Source organism: Schistocerca piceifrons, chromosome X (genome assembly GCF_021461385.2).
Source record: "Schistocerca piceifrons isolate TAMUIC-IGC-003096 chromosome X, iqSchPice1.1, whole genome shotgun sequence".
NCBI lineage: Eukaryota > Metazoa > Arthropoda > Insecta > Orthoptera > Acrididae > Schistocerca > Schistocerca piceifrons.
In genome coordinates, this window is record NC_060149.1 from 782,677,360 (window position 1) to 782,691,657 (window position 14,298).

General features: G+C 42.3%; 1 protein-coding gene across 2 annotated transcripts in view; it reads left to right on the forward strand.

The window, feature by feature from the left end:
* The first annotated feature begins 584 nt into the window (after window positions 1–584).
* LOC124721104 (serine-rich adhesin for platelets-like) overlaps window positions 585–14,298 on the forward strand; it is a 481,067-nt gene continuing 467,353 nt past the window's right edge. For both annotated transcript variants that reach the window (XM_047245921.1, XM_047245922.1), the window contains exon 1: window positions 585–668. The gene's annotated coding sequence lies outside the window, so the exon portion shown is untranslated. The remainder of the gene's footprint in view (window positions 669–14,298) is intronic.

Consider the following 14,298-nt stretch of genomic DNA (forward strand, 5'->3'; position numbering starts at 1 on the left):
ATGTTTAGGCCTACGTTCAAATGAAACACGTATGAAAAATAGGAATTATGATCAAAACATTCCAATTTCATTGATTTTCTGTGAGTGGTGTCCTTCACTTATGAAACATCCTATAAAAATGCTGGAAACGTTCGGAATCCATGTTCAGTTCTTTCATTAGGTCGAATGTGCTGTATTTTTTCTCTTTTCTCAACCATAATGGATGTATCTTCTTCGCTGCTCAACATTTAGAGTGTCGCAAAACATTACATCAGTATTGTCTCCTGGTGCAGACGATGTATTCTAATCCATTCGTAGCACGACCGTCCCGGGTCTCTCTGACAGCCCCACTTCTGTGTGAATTGCTCACGTTCCATCCGCTAGACGTCCCTGACTCGCCGCCGCCGTAAGTCAGCGTCAACATGCCATTTCTGTGTGAATTGGGCCTATGGGGGCCTCAAGACAAGGCGCGGCCCATTAGACTCGACACACACACACGCGCTCACACACACACACACGCGCAGGCTCACGGAAGCCGCTGCACCGTTACGAAGGCCACTTTCACCGGAGCCCCCTCCTCCCTCCCTCCAGGCGGGCGCAGAGCTCGCTGGAAGAGTGTCTGCGGCCTAGTGCCATTCCGTTCGCCGTCGGGACATGAGCTTTGTGGTGTGACGCCCTCACCTACCACGGTACGTATCTGCAACACCCTTCAATCTAGTGAACACGCCACTTGCACGAATTTCTGCGGCGGCGCCAAACATCAGTGTGAATCTGGCATTATGCTGAAGTAGATCGTGACCGTTTTCAGCGATTATTTAATGGACCAGTTTCTTCAAAATCGTGCCTGTAATGAGGATTTTTCTATCTGCACTCTGATCGGCATTCCTGTGATGGAACGGCGTCGTCCCAAAGTGTGCAATCTACATTATCAGAAAGTCGTTACGAATGTCACCATCTTCTTGTTCGTCAGGTCTCTTAATATTTTAGCGTCAGTTCGTCTGGCTCGTTACAGTCTTGTCACCGAATCTCTGCATTAATCAAGACGCGCGTTTTTTGCGAGAATCAGAAAAGGAAAAAAGATTAGTGTTAACCTCCCGTTGACGACGACGGAGCGAGTAAGAGCTCAGATTCGGAAACGTGTGGAGGGCGATTAGGGATTTCCAGTTCAGACGAATTATCCTGGCATTTGTCGTAAGCGATTGAGGGAGACATATAAACAAAATCTGACTGGATGCAATGAGATTGTAATCACCATCTGATTTTATTTATGGGTTGTAAAGCCTGTTGTATTTTTGACTATTGTCTTGCTGGTTTGCTAAGTCAACAGCGATTGTAACCACAAATGTTGTAAACAGATTTATGCCACTTGACAGCATGGCACTCGCAGTGTGGTTGTGGGGGTCTGGGGGGGGGGGGGGGGCGGAGAGCAGTGGGGACAGTTGCCCCTAGTGATAATTCATTGAGTTTATGAATATGAAAAACTAAAAAACGACTTGTAACCGCACGGCCCGGTTTTTTATGACCAAAAATACCGCGAAAATTATCACTAAAACAACCTGAAAATATCGATAAAATGACTTCATAGTGATATAAAACATATGAAACGTGAGTTGTGAAATGAAGTACAATAATGAAAAACTGTGTTGGCAGTTGGAACTGAAGTTATAAGAAAAATAATTAATTTAAAATCGGTATGGTTTTGTTTAAGAAATCTCATTCCTTGAAGCTGTAAGAAAATTGTTGTACAGCCATCTTAGAGCTATTGTAGTTAATGTCTCTCAGCATGTACAGGTCCTCGAAATTGAGGGAACATCTGTTGACGAACAACATGTGCTTGTATTAGAAAATCTTCCAATATTTGTTGAAACAACTGGAGCGTGAAGTTCGTTATTTTACTTTAGTTTCAAAAGCGAATCAAAAAAATCGACATGCGAATAGTGATATTTCGCAAATGGGAGTTACGTTTGATACAAAATATTTATATTTTTGTTTCATTACCCATATCTGGTCAAAGTTAACAACGGTAAGTGGCTCGATAATGACAATAAGCTGGTGAAACATCAATTCATTTTCAGTGTGGACGAATACATTTATGAGCAAAGTTATTACGTTTTTCCTAGACGCACACGCATTGTTCGTTCTTGCCAAAACTTAAAGAATAAACTGTTGTGTCATAAACGAACGATAAACACAAAAACGTAGAAATGATGTAAAATATTAAAAATGGATCATCCTTGAAAAATTAAATAAATCAAGTTATCTACATGACAAAAAAACAAAAGTAAATTTACATTTCTATAGTCGGAATACTCGTAAAGAAAGAAAGATTACGTGTCAACGAACTCCAATCATTACCAATAAGCTAGGATAAAATGAAATGAAGCCACCAATCGCCTGAGTGCAAATGCACGCAATCTACATGCTTAGTCCACAAGGCACCACGGAGAGTACCTTGTTATTGCCTTTCCTGTTCATTCGCAAATATAGCGAGGGTAAAACAGTAATATCAGAAATTGAGTCCAGAATATTACGCCATCTTTGGATCAGAAACAAAGTGCAAAAGTTTTGTTTTTCTGTGTAAAAAGTAGCCACATACCATCCAACGAACATGACATGATGTTCGCTAAGTAAAAAGACGGCAACAGAAAAAAAGAGCACAGAAAATATGTCACAAACAGCGCCAATAATTGCTTAAAACATGCTGTAACATACAATAAATAAGATTAAAAAAACCCACTGATGATGGTGATATTTGTCGCCGAAACTAATTTGGGATAATAAAGAAATAAACGACTAACAAGGTGTTTTGCATCAAGGCGGACTCATTTTCTGATATTACTGTTTTTCTATGCAAACACGGACCAAAATGGAAGGGTTCCAAGAAAACATTATAGCGAGGGAAAAATGACTACGACCCCATACAAGCCCTAATTTCTCATATCTCGTCCTCGTGGTCAGTGCGCAAAATGTACGTACTCGGCAGTAGCATCGTTCTGCAGTTAGCCACCGATATCGATTCTCTAAATTTTCTGAATAGTGTTTCGCAAAAAGAACGTCGTCATCCCTCCAGAGATTCCCATTTGAGTTCACGAAGCATATCTGTAATACTTGCATATTGGTCGAACCTATAGGTAAAAAATCTAGCAGCACGCCTCTTAAATTCTTGTGTGTCTTCCTTTAATCCGACCTGGTGTGTATCCTAGATAATCGAGCTGTACTCAGGAATGGGTCGAACTAGTCTATAAGCGGTCTCCTTTGTAGATGAAGATGAGCTCCTAAAATTGTCTCAATAAACTGAAGTCGACCAGTGACCTTCCCTACTACCGACGTAAGGTGCCAATTGTATCTCATTTCGCTTTGCGACGTTACATGTAGATATTCAATAGACGCGACTGTGTGAAGCAGTAACTGTATTCGAGCATTACAGGATTGTTTTTGCCGTTCGTCTGCATTAACTTACATTTGCTCACACGAAGAGCAAGCGGGCATTTATCACTTCAAACAGAAAATCTCTGCAAGTCTTCTTGTATCCTCCTATTGTCGCTTAATAATGACACTTTCCCGTATAGTACAGCGTATCTGAAAATCAGTCGCAGATTCTTACTCGCCCTACCTGTCACATCATTTATGCACAGAGTGTGCAACGAAGGAGTCCCTGATTTCAAAATTAAATATCTGCTGCAAGAATTTTATACAAAACCTATACAGAAGTTTCGCAATAGATCGAAGAACTGCTAACGGATGCAATACGTAGAGCCCATAAATAGTGCCCCGCAGCTCAAAGCGATCAGTTCCACTTTTGCAACGTGAAAGGAGGTTAGCGTACCGAAAGAAGAGGTTAAAAGCGTTGAACAGCGTGTTTTTCTAATTCTGGAACACTACAGTTTAGAACAAAGTCCTGCGGCAACAAGGTGCAGTTTTCAGACACGTTTTAATATTCCAAAGGGATTCAGTGCGAAAACCGTGCGCAAGCTCTTCACCAAATTCCAACAGTTAGGCAGCAGGGCTGATGATCTAGCGGGGGATAGCAAACTGTAGTTACTCCTGAAAATTTCACCACGGTTTCTAGAATTATTCTGCAAAATCCAAGGAAACCCGTCCGAAGAATTGCATTCGAAATCCAAAGCCACGAGCTGTGCGATAGAGGGCTGTTTTTTAGAATGAGATTCTCACAGTGATTGACAATGAAGGATATGATGTTGACTGCATCTGGTTCACAGAAAGCACATTTATGTCTGAAGGGAGTCGTGAATAAACAAACTAACAATTTTGGGGTTACGGAAATCCCCATTTATGTGAAGCGAAAACACTGTATTCTCCCAAAGTAACTTTTTGGGCTATGATATGCACTAGAAGGCTCATTAGTCCATTTTTCCTGTGAGAAACTATCAGTAGTGAACGTTATGTTGCAATTTTGCAACAATTTGTCGCCATTCAGCAAGCATTAGAGGATCGATCAGGCACCACGTGGTTCATGCGGTATGGGGCTAGACTGTGTTGTACAAGACAGGTGTTCCAGTTTGTTGATGAATAAGTCGGGAATAGAGACACTGCATTGGATTACTGCAAATTTACTGGCGCAGGGGTGGATTGGCCTCACATTCGCCCGATCTGATTCCTTGTGACTACTTGTTGTGGGACACATCGAAAGATGGAATCATGCCACCATACTGGATAAGATTGAATCGGCGATCCGTGCGATATCTGAATCCATATCCGTTGAGACATTACAGTGTGTGATGGAATATTTCACTGCTCGTTTGCACCACCTCCGTACTGAAAGTGATGAAGATTTCGAAAAATTGACTACGATTATGCACGCTGATACTGTGCGAGCTGCATAGCATTCAGCGCCATCTTTCAGCAGTTTTTAGAATTATTTTGAAATTTCTGTATACCCTCTGTATAAAATTCTTACAGCGTTCACAATAAATGTACCGTTTGTTGCACTCGTCTATCGAGCTTAGTTTTCGAGGTACTTAATTTTGAAATCAGGGCGTCGTTCGCTGGACACACTGTATACAGGGTGGTCACAAACAGGCTAAGAAATTTGTAAGGGTGTTGCAGGGCAGGTAATGCTGAGAAACACCGGCTAAGAATACATTGCACCATTACCGAGCTATTTAGCACTGAAGTTAGCCAATCAGGACGCTGTGCAAGCAAAGTCAAGCAGCCTGCCAGAAGCGGGGTTGCCAAACGTGTTCTTTTTTTTGGTTTCCTCAAACAGAACAAACGTAGCTTTAACTCACCTAGCTTAAATTCATCACTTCCAAAAAAAAGCACATTTGAAATGGTAAACCATTTCAACAAATGGTAACTCGAGGAAAAACGGATGTCTCTGCATTACCGCATTTTAACACGTGCCAAGTGCTTGAATTAGGGCGTGCAGTGGCTTGATTGACTAACTTCAACGCTAATTAATATGGAAACGGCGCAACACATCGAATTCTTCTTTTAACAATTATTTCTCCCCACGACCTACCCTGCTACACCCTTAGAAACATCTCTACAGCTGCATCTACATCTACATGGAAACTGCAAGTCACATTGAAGTGCCTAGCAGAGGGTTCATCCAACCACCTTCACAATTCTCTACTATTCCAATCTCGTTTAGCACGCGGAAAGAACGAAGACCTATATATTTCCGTACGAGCTCTGATTTCCCTTATTTTATCATGGTGATCGTTTCTCCCTATGTAGGTCGGGGTCAACAAAATATTTTCGCATTCGGAGGATAAAGTTGGTGATTCGAATTTCGTGAGAAACTTTCGTCGCAACGAAAAACCCCTTTGTTTTAACGATGCCCAGCTCAAATCCTGTATCATTTCAGTGATACTCTCTCCCATATTTCGCGATAATACATAACGTGCTGCCCTTCTTTGAACTTTTTCGATATACTCCGCAGTCCTATCTGGTAAGGATCCCACACCATGCAGCAGTATTCTAAAAAGAGCACGGACATGCGCAGTGTAGGCAATCTCCTTAGTAGATCTGTTACATTTTCTAAGTGTCCTGCCAGTAAAACGCAGTCTTTGGTTAGCCTTCCCCACAACATTTTTTATGTGTTCCTTCCAATTTAAGTTGTTCGTAATTGTAATCCCAATGTATTTAGTTGAATTTACGGTCTTTAGATTTTACTGATTTATCATGTAACCGAAGTTTAACGGATTCCTTTTATCACTCATGTGGATGACATCACACTTTTCGTTATTTAGGGTCAACTGTCAATTTTCGTACCATTCAGATCTCGCTTCTAAATCATTTTGCAATTTGTTACTGTGCGGCTGGTCCCAGGGGAGGTTCGAGTCCTCCCTCGGGCATGGGTGTGTGTTTGTCCTTAGGATAATTTAGGTTAAGTAGTGTGTAAGCTTAGGGACTGATGCCCTTAGCAGTTAAGTCACATAAGATTTCACACACATTTTGCAACTACGAATAGTGACCTCTGACAGGAAATCACAAATCCAGTCACATAACTGAGACATTTCATAAGCACGCAATTTCACTACAAGCCGCTTGTGTGGTACAGTGTGAAAAGCCTTCCGGAAATCCAGAAACACGGAATCGATCTGAAATCCCTTGTCAGTAGCACTCAACACTTCATGCGAAAAAAGAGCTAGTTGTGTTCCACAAGAACAATGTTTTCTCAGACTCCGAACCAATTTGTTTAGAGAACGCGAGTGGTCCTTTCACACTTTCCTGGGGACTCCTGCCGATGCATTTGTCTCCGATGAACACTGTTTTGAATGCCAACAGTTTTCTTACACCATGTTAGGCATTGTAATATACTGCGTTTTTTGTGTTTCCGTATTTTAGTCCACCACTGTGTGCCCAGGCATAGATCGCCGAGGAACCTCAATTGGCTTTTGTACTCTGACTAAACTTCGTCACACACTCGGAAAACAGAAACGCCCGGAATTTAGAATCGCAGAAGGCAAACCAGTAGAAATGTCGCTAGCTTTCAAGTGGTCCATTGTTGAGTTAAGTTGGCGATTGGTGCTGTATAGTAATGTTGCTCACTGGTTCGTGTACAAGCTGTCATTGCAGTGCTTTTCAGTTGCCTCAAAGTAATCTCTGTGAAAACATTTCTTTGTGTAGTGCTAACTTAATAGGTTAATTCGCAGCTCCCAATTAAACAACGTGTACTTATTTTCTGTGGTCTAGTGACTGGGCGCGTGCATGGACAGCGAAAGGTCACTGCATCGGATCCCAGTGTGCGACCAACATAGCCTTCATCTCTTAACGATATGAAGATTCGCCACGAAAGACATTCCACGCTAGACTGTAGGTCTCCTTTCCCTGGTCCTATTAACAAGGTATCTTAGAGATACGTCGCCGAAGTGGCACGCAATTGAAAAATTGGCACCGGACCGTTAAGCCGTACACAATTATTATTATTACTTCTTTCCTATTCCTTCTGCGAATAAACCGCATCGATCCGATTTGTTCCGTCGGTATGCTGAGGTAAAATGACTATTGCGTCTCCATCCGAGGTACCCGGTTCCTATCAAAAACGTGACACAACTTCAACCGAGCTTCTTCCTTCCCTCGCTCCGATATATTTTTCCTTTTCACGGCAGAAATATAACTGTACGCAGAAAGATAGCTATGAAATGCAGAATCCACGATATCTTGCTTTTATGTAACTGCGTTGATGATTACTTTTCTTAACACGGAACTTTAATTCTGTAGGACAACAAAAAATGTATGAAAACGAAAAACATCGAGGTCCAAATAATGAGAGGAATGCAGAAGAGTCCAGCCATGCATTAAATGCGTTAGAGACTGCTCGCTAGTACATTTCTCGTTTATCCGTCAGCCGGATTGTTTATGTCATTTTTCGAGCGAGGTGGCAGTAGAAGGGAGCAGACGTTCATATGCAGATGACAGTTAACAGCGGAAAATGTAATTTGAGACTCTTAATTATCTGTGCTATAGTTAGATCTTAGAGAGGCTTATGACCCAGGCAAAAGACACATGCTGTGGCAAGTATCAGAAAGATATCAGGGCCAATGGTTAGATCTTAGAGAGGCTTATGACCCAGTGAGCAAAAGACACATGCTGTGGCAAGTATCAGAAAGATATCAAGGCCAAAATGCTGTAGTAAATTTAATAAACTGCCACTTTTACAAATTAAAGGAGATCGCGAAACATATACGGAAGCCTCACAAATTTATCAGGGACTTAGACCAGAATGTGGGCCATCACCTCTATTATTTATTATCTACAGGGCAAACATTAATACACTACTGGCCATTAAAATTGCTACACCACGAAGATGACGTGCTACAGACGCGAAATTTAACCGATAGGAAGAAGATGCTGTGATATCCAAATGATTAGCTTTTCAGAGCATTTGCACAAGGTTGGCGCCGGTGGCGACACCTAAAACGTGCTGACATGAGGAAAGTTTCCAACCGATTTCTCATACACAAACAGCAGTTGACCGGCGTTGCCTGGTGAAACGTTGTTGTGATGCCTCGTGTAAGGAGGTGAAATGCGTACCATCACGTTTCCGATTTTGATAAAGGTCTGATTGTAGCCTATCGGGATTGCGGTTAATCATATAGCGACATTGCTTCTCGCGTTGGTCGAGATCCAATGACTGTTAGCAGAATATGGAATCGGTGGGTTCAGGAAGATAATACGGAACGCCGTGCTGGATCCCAACGGCCTCGTATCACTAGCAGTCGAAATGGCAGGCATCTTATCCTCATGGCTGTAACGGATCGTGCAGCCACGTCTCGATCCCTGAGTCAACAGATGGGGACGTCTGCAAGACAACAATCATCTTCACGAACAGTTCGACGACGACCCTTGACGCTGCATCACAGACAGGAGCGCCTGCTATGATGTACTCAACGACGAACCTGGGTGCACGAATGGCCAAACGTCATTTTTTCGGATGAATCCAGGTTCTGTTTACAGCATCATGATGGTCGCATCCGTGTTTGGCGACATTGCGGTGAACGCACATTGGAAGCGTGTATTCGTCATCGCCATACTGGCGTATCACCCGGCTTGATTGTATGGGGTGCCATTTGTTACACGTCTCGGTCACCTCTTGTTCGCATTGACGGCACTTTGAACAGTGGACGTTGCATTTCAGATGTGCTACGACCCGTGGCTCTACCTTCATTCGATCCCTGCGAAACCCTACATTTCAGCAGGATAATGCACGACCGCATGTTGCAGGTCCTGGACGGGCCTTTCTGGATACAGAAAATGTTCGACTGCTGCCCTGGCCATCACATTCTTCAGATCTCTCACCAATTGAAATCGTCTGGTCAAAGGTGGCCGTGCAACTGGCTCGTCACAATACGCCAGTCACTACTCTTGATGAACTGTGGTAACGTGTTGAACCTGCATAGGCAGCTGTATCTGTACACGCCATCCAAGCTCTGTTTGACTCAATGCCCAGGCGCATCAAGGCCGTTATTACGGCCAGAGGTGGGTGTTCAGGGTACTGATTTCTCAGGATCTGTGCACCTAAATTGTGTGAAAATGTAATCACATGTGAGTTCTAGTATAATACATTTGTCCAATGAATACCCGTTTATCATCTGCATTTCTTCTTGATGTAGCAATTTTGATGACCAGTAGCGTATAACCTGCGGATTCCTGATTGTAAATGGAGGAAAAATGGCCCTATGAACATGTGTCTGAAAATGGACCGTTGCCAAGGTAGATGGCGCTGACGAATGAAAGTTCCACTGGCCGTATGCCGCGTGTTCCTTGTGTGTTGCAGGCTGTGTGATTGAAGCAGCGTACTGTAAGAAGCGGCACTTCGGGAGCAAGCTGAGATGGTGTTTGTGCACGGCCAAGCAGATTGAAACGGTCGAGAGGCAGCACGGCTATACCAGAACAGCCGGCCGGAGTGGCCGTGCGGTTCTAGGCGCTACTGTCTGGAGCCGAGCGGCCGCTACGGTCGCAGGTTCGAATCGTGCCTCGGGCATGGATGTGTGTGATGTCCTTAGGTTAGTTAGGTTTAAGTAGTCCTAAGTTCTAGGCGACTGATGACCTCCGAAGTTAAGTCGCATAGTGCTCAGAGCCATTTGAACCATATACCAGAACACGTATCCTCACAGGCACCAACCACATCCCACAACAAGTCGTTTTTGGCGTTTTTGTGATCATGGGTCCTGTCAGACAAAGAAACACCATCTCGACTGTTTCCCGACATGAATACTAGATCATTCTGCTGCTTACAGTATGCTGCTTCAGTGACACAACCCGCAACACAGAAGGAAGGCTCGGCACGTGGTCAGAGGAACTTTCATTCGTCAGTGCCATCTACCGTGCAATGATGCATTTCTGGACATATGTTCATAAGACCTTTTTCCCTCCATTTCCAGCCAGGATCCGTCCCTGCAGTTTGTCAGTTTTATTTATGTTCACCCTCTATGTGGAGGAAACAACCGAGAAATGGAAAGAAACGAACCTGCCTCTAGTAAAAATTGGAAGAAGCATACCGCTACGAACATTATTACATGTGGGCGATCAGAGACTAACTGCTAAAAGCGAAGATAATTTGCAGAGATCAGCATAGAAACTTCTAAACATTCTCACAAAGTGCGATATTCAAATTTCGCAAATAAAGGCAATGGGCGTAACTGAAAAAACGTTCCTCGAGAGTAAAGACTGCAGCCAACAATACAATAGTAGAAAAATAACGGACTTTATATATTCCGGTAGCCACATTTCGAAATTTAAAAACCAAATACACATAGAGAATAGTTTAACAAAGTTAAGTAAATTAAATGGAATATTAAAAAAGGAAATGTTGGAAAACAAATAAGAAAAGAAATACGAATCAGATTTCATAAAGTGATATCGAAACCGGCTCTTCTATACACCGGTGAATGTTGAACACCAAAGTGAGAAAAACGGAATAAACACCACACAGATTACGTTCTTACATTCTCTGAAAGGCGTAACCTTTAAGAAATTGCGGATGATGTACAAACGCAACCACCTAATGGAACCCACATATTACTAAGATATCAGATAATAGATTGCGCTGATAAGTGCTCAGATTGTAACTACAAGGAAGGAGAGATCTAGGAAGACCGTTTTGACGATAGGCTGAGAAGCGGCGCATTGCTAATGGATGATGATGGTACATTTCTCGCCTGGAAAACAAGATTTACGCTCGTGGTGTTGTAATTCACTTGTTAAGTATTTGGAAATGAGAGAGCTGAATAACATATTAAAACACAATTTAGTGCTTGAGACGCTTAGGCAGCCCTGTATGGTTGCCAGGCTTAGCATTGTTTCACATTTGTTTTCATGATGTCTTTCTGAATTGGTCAGATACAGCTAAGTGATGTCGGAAATCCAGCAACATATCGTAATGTGTAGAGATTAACTGCTGTCAGACTGCCATTAAAACTGTTTTCATCTATTTGAGCAGTAGTATGACTGAGTCAACCTGTTACATTACATGAGTAGTGGGACAAAGACCGTGTCGCCTCTCTCTGCATTGTTACCAAATTAATTCAAGATTGCAGATCCAAGATGGCGGCCACAGATGCTGCAATGTCGCACTGGCGTCATGATGGGAAATTTAAATTTTGGCAGGAAAATGGGTCAATTGGGCTACCTCCACAAACTTAACTCCACCCCCCTCCCTCTCCCCTCCCGTCGCCACCCCCAAATGGAAAATGGCGGGAAAAGGACTCAGTCTGTGCTGGGCTGCTAGATTGGATGGAAATAAGTCTTTATTTTGTATGCAGTATCGTATATTCTTTACTTTAACAATTTGAGTTGCTATTGATTAAGCACTAGACAGTAGCTCCATCCAGCATATTCACCTTGAGGTCCAGAGGCTAACTGACTTAGTTCACAACACCACCACGAGAGTGCACTATTGACCCTCCCCCCTCCCGTGACGTAATCCAAGATGGTGGTGTGAGGAAAAATGGAGGGAAATTCACTCAGTCTGTATCTGTCTGCTTGACAGGGAGGATCTCAAGATGGTAGGTTAATATGGCATGCACAAGGCATTGTTTAAACAATTTGTTTAAGAATACTGTTTATTTATTTCAGAAATCGAAAGACGCCACGAAATTGACACTGATGTTTTAAACACTTTAGACGATGTTAAACAATTGCAGTATTTTTTTTTTCTTATTCTGATATTGAAAGGAAACACATAGTTACACAGTCGCAGATCACACTAAACACATCTGAAAAACTTTTTTGGGTGTGCTCCTTGCAGCAGAGCTGGAACAAGCCATGACACAGAGTATAAAAAGATTGTGGCACACTTGTGGAACCTGCCAGCTTTCCTCCCTAAGACATTTCGCGAGCTTTTGTGGGAAATAGATCCCAAAACCCGTATCAACTGCAATATTCGATTTTCAAGGTAAAACGACGACATCCGGATGTCGAAATAAATATCTCTGTAACTCTAAACAGGGCACACACAACTTTACGAGTTTTAGCTGCTTGTTTGAAGACACTGCCAGAGAGAAAAAAATTTTGAGTACTACAGCTGCTGTGTACTTCATCGCTTCTGAAACGCTGAGTGGGCTTAGTTGATATTTGCTGCTGGAGTCAGGGACATTAAGGCTCATGTTTTTTATTTTCCTCACTTTTAAAAGTACACCAGTGTCTAAGCACAGATGGGAAAATCAGAACAGCTACATATCTAAAAGTTCATGACATATTTCGAATCCGACAACAGATCGTAAAACAAACACAAACAGAATTCGAAGCACTGTCGTACAGACGAGGAAAATGGCTAGAATTTTCGGTGAATTTTCGATGTCCTACAACTGCTGGTCTGATGCTCTAAAACCAAAATGGCAGGTTGCGGACAGCATCCAATCTGTACGAGCCGGAGTATGATGGTTTGCTTGGACCTGTCTCTGAACACTCGAACAAGGAAGACATCATGTGACTCTTTGATGTCGTGGAACTTCCTGGGAATGGAACATTCTGATTGGTTGTTACTGAATTTACCTGCCAAACAGCTGTTGCCGGTGTGGGAGCACTGTCCACCACTTTTTGTTGATGGACTGCGAAATTAAATTTGTTTGCTTACGTCATCGTCAGGTGACACTGATTTGTCACATGCCATCCACTCGTCACCTCACGATGGCCTAAGCAAATAAATATATTTTTGCGGAACATTAGGAAGAATTTCCTGTTTAATGTTGTCACCGTATTCTGCCAAGCACCAGTCGAAAACGAAGTTAATATATACGTTTTATTTATACTCAGGTAATTTGTGGCTCTTTATTCCTGCACAGCACAAACATTTTTAGGAGCAGCGATGCAGTGCAGCCATCACCATGTGTACGGCTAACGCGTTTGTTTGTGTTTCAAGTTACACCTAAAATCTAGTTACCGTTTTCTTACACGTGCCAGAACTATTTCTGCAGTCAGTTATAGAAATAACTACAACATCCCTCTGCATCACGAACAATTGTTCAATATGCGCTATATGTTGAACCACGTGCATGTAACTACTGTTTCTAACCTGGCGTATAATAGAAACCGTTTGGAGTGCCACGTGCGCAACCTACTGGAAACTGACATAAAAGTAAACAAATCTTTTGTTTTTATGCATAATTCGGTAGAATTTATCTAAATCCAACTATTTTCACTAGCATCACAGTCCATGCGACTATTTTAAAATGATATTCAATTCCAAGATCCTGCAGATAACCACCATCTGATGATAAAGTTCTTGGGGTTCGAAAGATAGTAGAAGTATTATAAAGCGATTAGTTGTAATTTCCACACAAATCGTCCACTGTTCAACCACAATCACAGTACACAGCGACCATCATTTAAAATTTAAAATTTAAAATTTTTTTAGCAGTTAACACGAGATTCTCTAAAAAAAAAGCCAACGGCTTAATTTATATTTTCCAAAATTTTTTTCCGGTTGAGCGGTTTCGAATGACCATTCACGCAGCCAGATCTTGTTCTATGCGTAAATGGAGACTGGGTGATTCCTTAAACAGAGCGCTGTCGATTTGTTTCTCCACACTGCTCGCACTCAGCCACAATTCTGTCCATAATGACATCAACGTTGACGTGACGTTAAACTCTAACGTTTCCTTTTTCCTTCCTAAGTCCCAACACCGATATCAGTTTGGTGTTTTTCGCATTAATTCCTGTGTCTCTTTCGACAGCACCTTAGAGTTCTCTAACCATAGCAGCAGTATTGATAACGAAAGAGACCGGTACATATATCCCGTGTAAATTACCTGTTTAGTAGCCTTCTCTTACACACCAACCAGTAAAACACATGGCCGTCCTACCAAAGAACGACTCAAAAGAAACGGCATGAGTTGGCAAGGCAGTTCC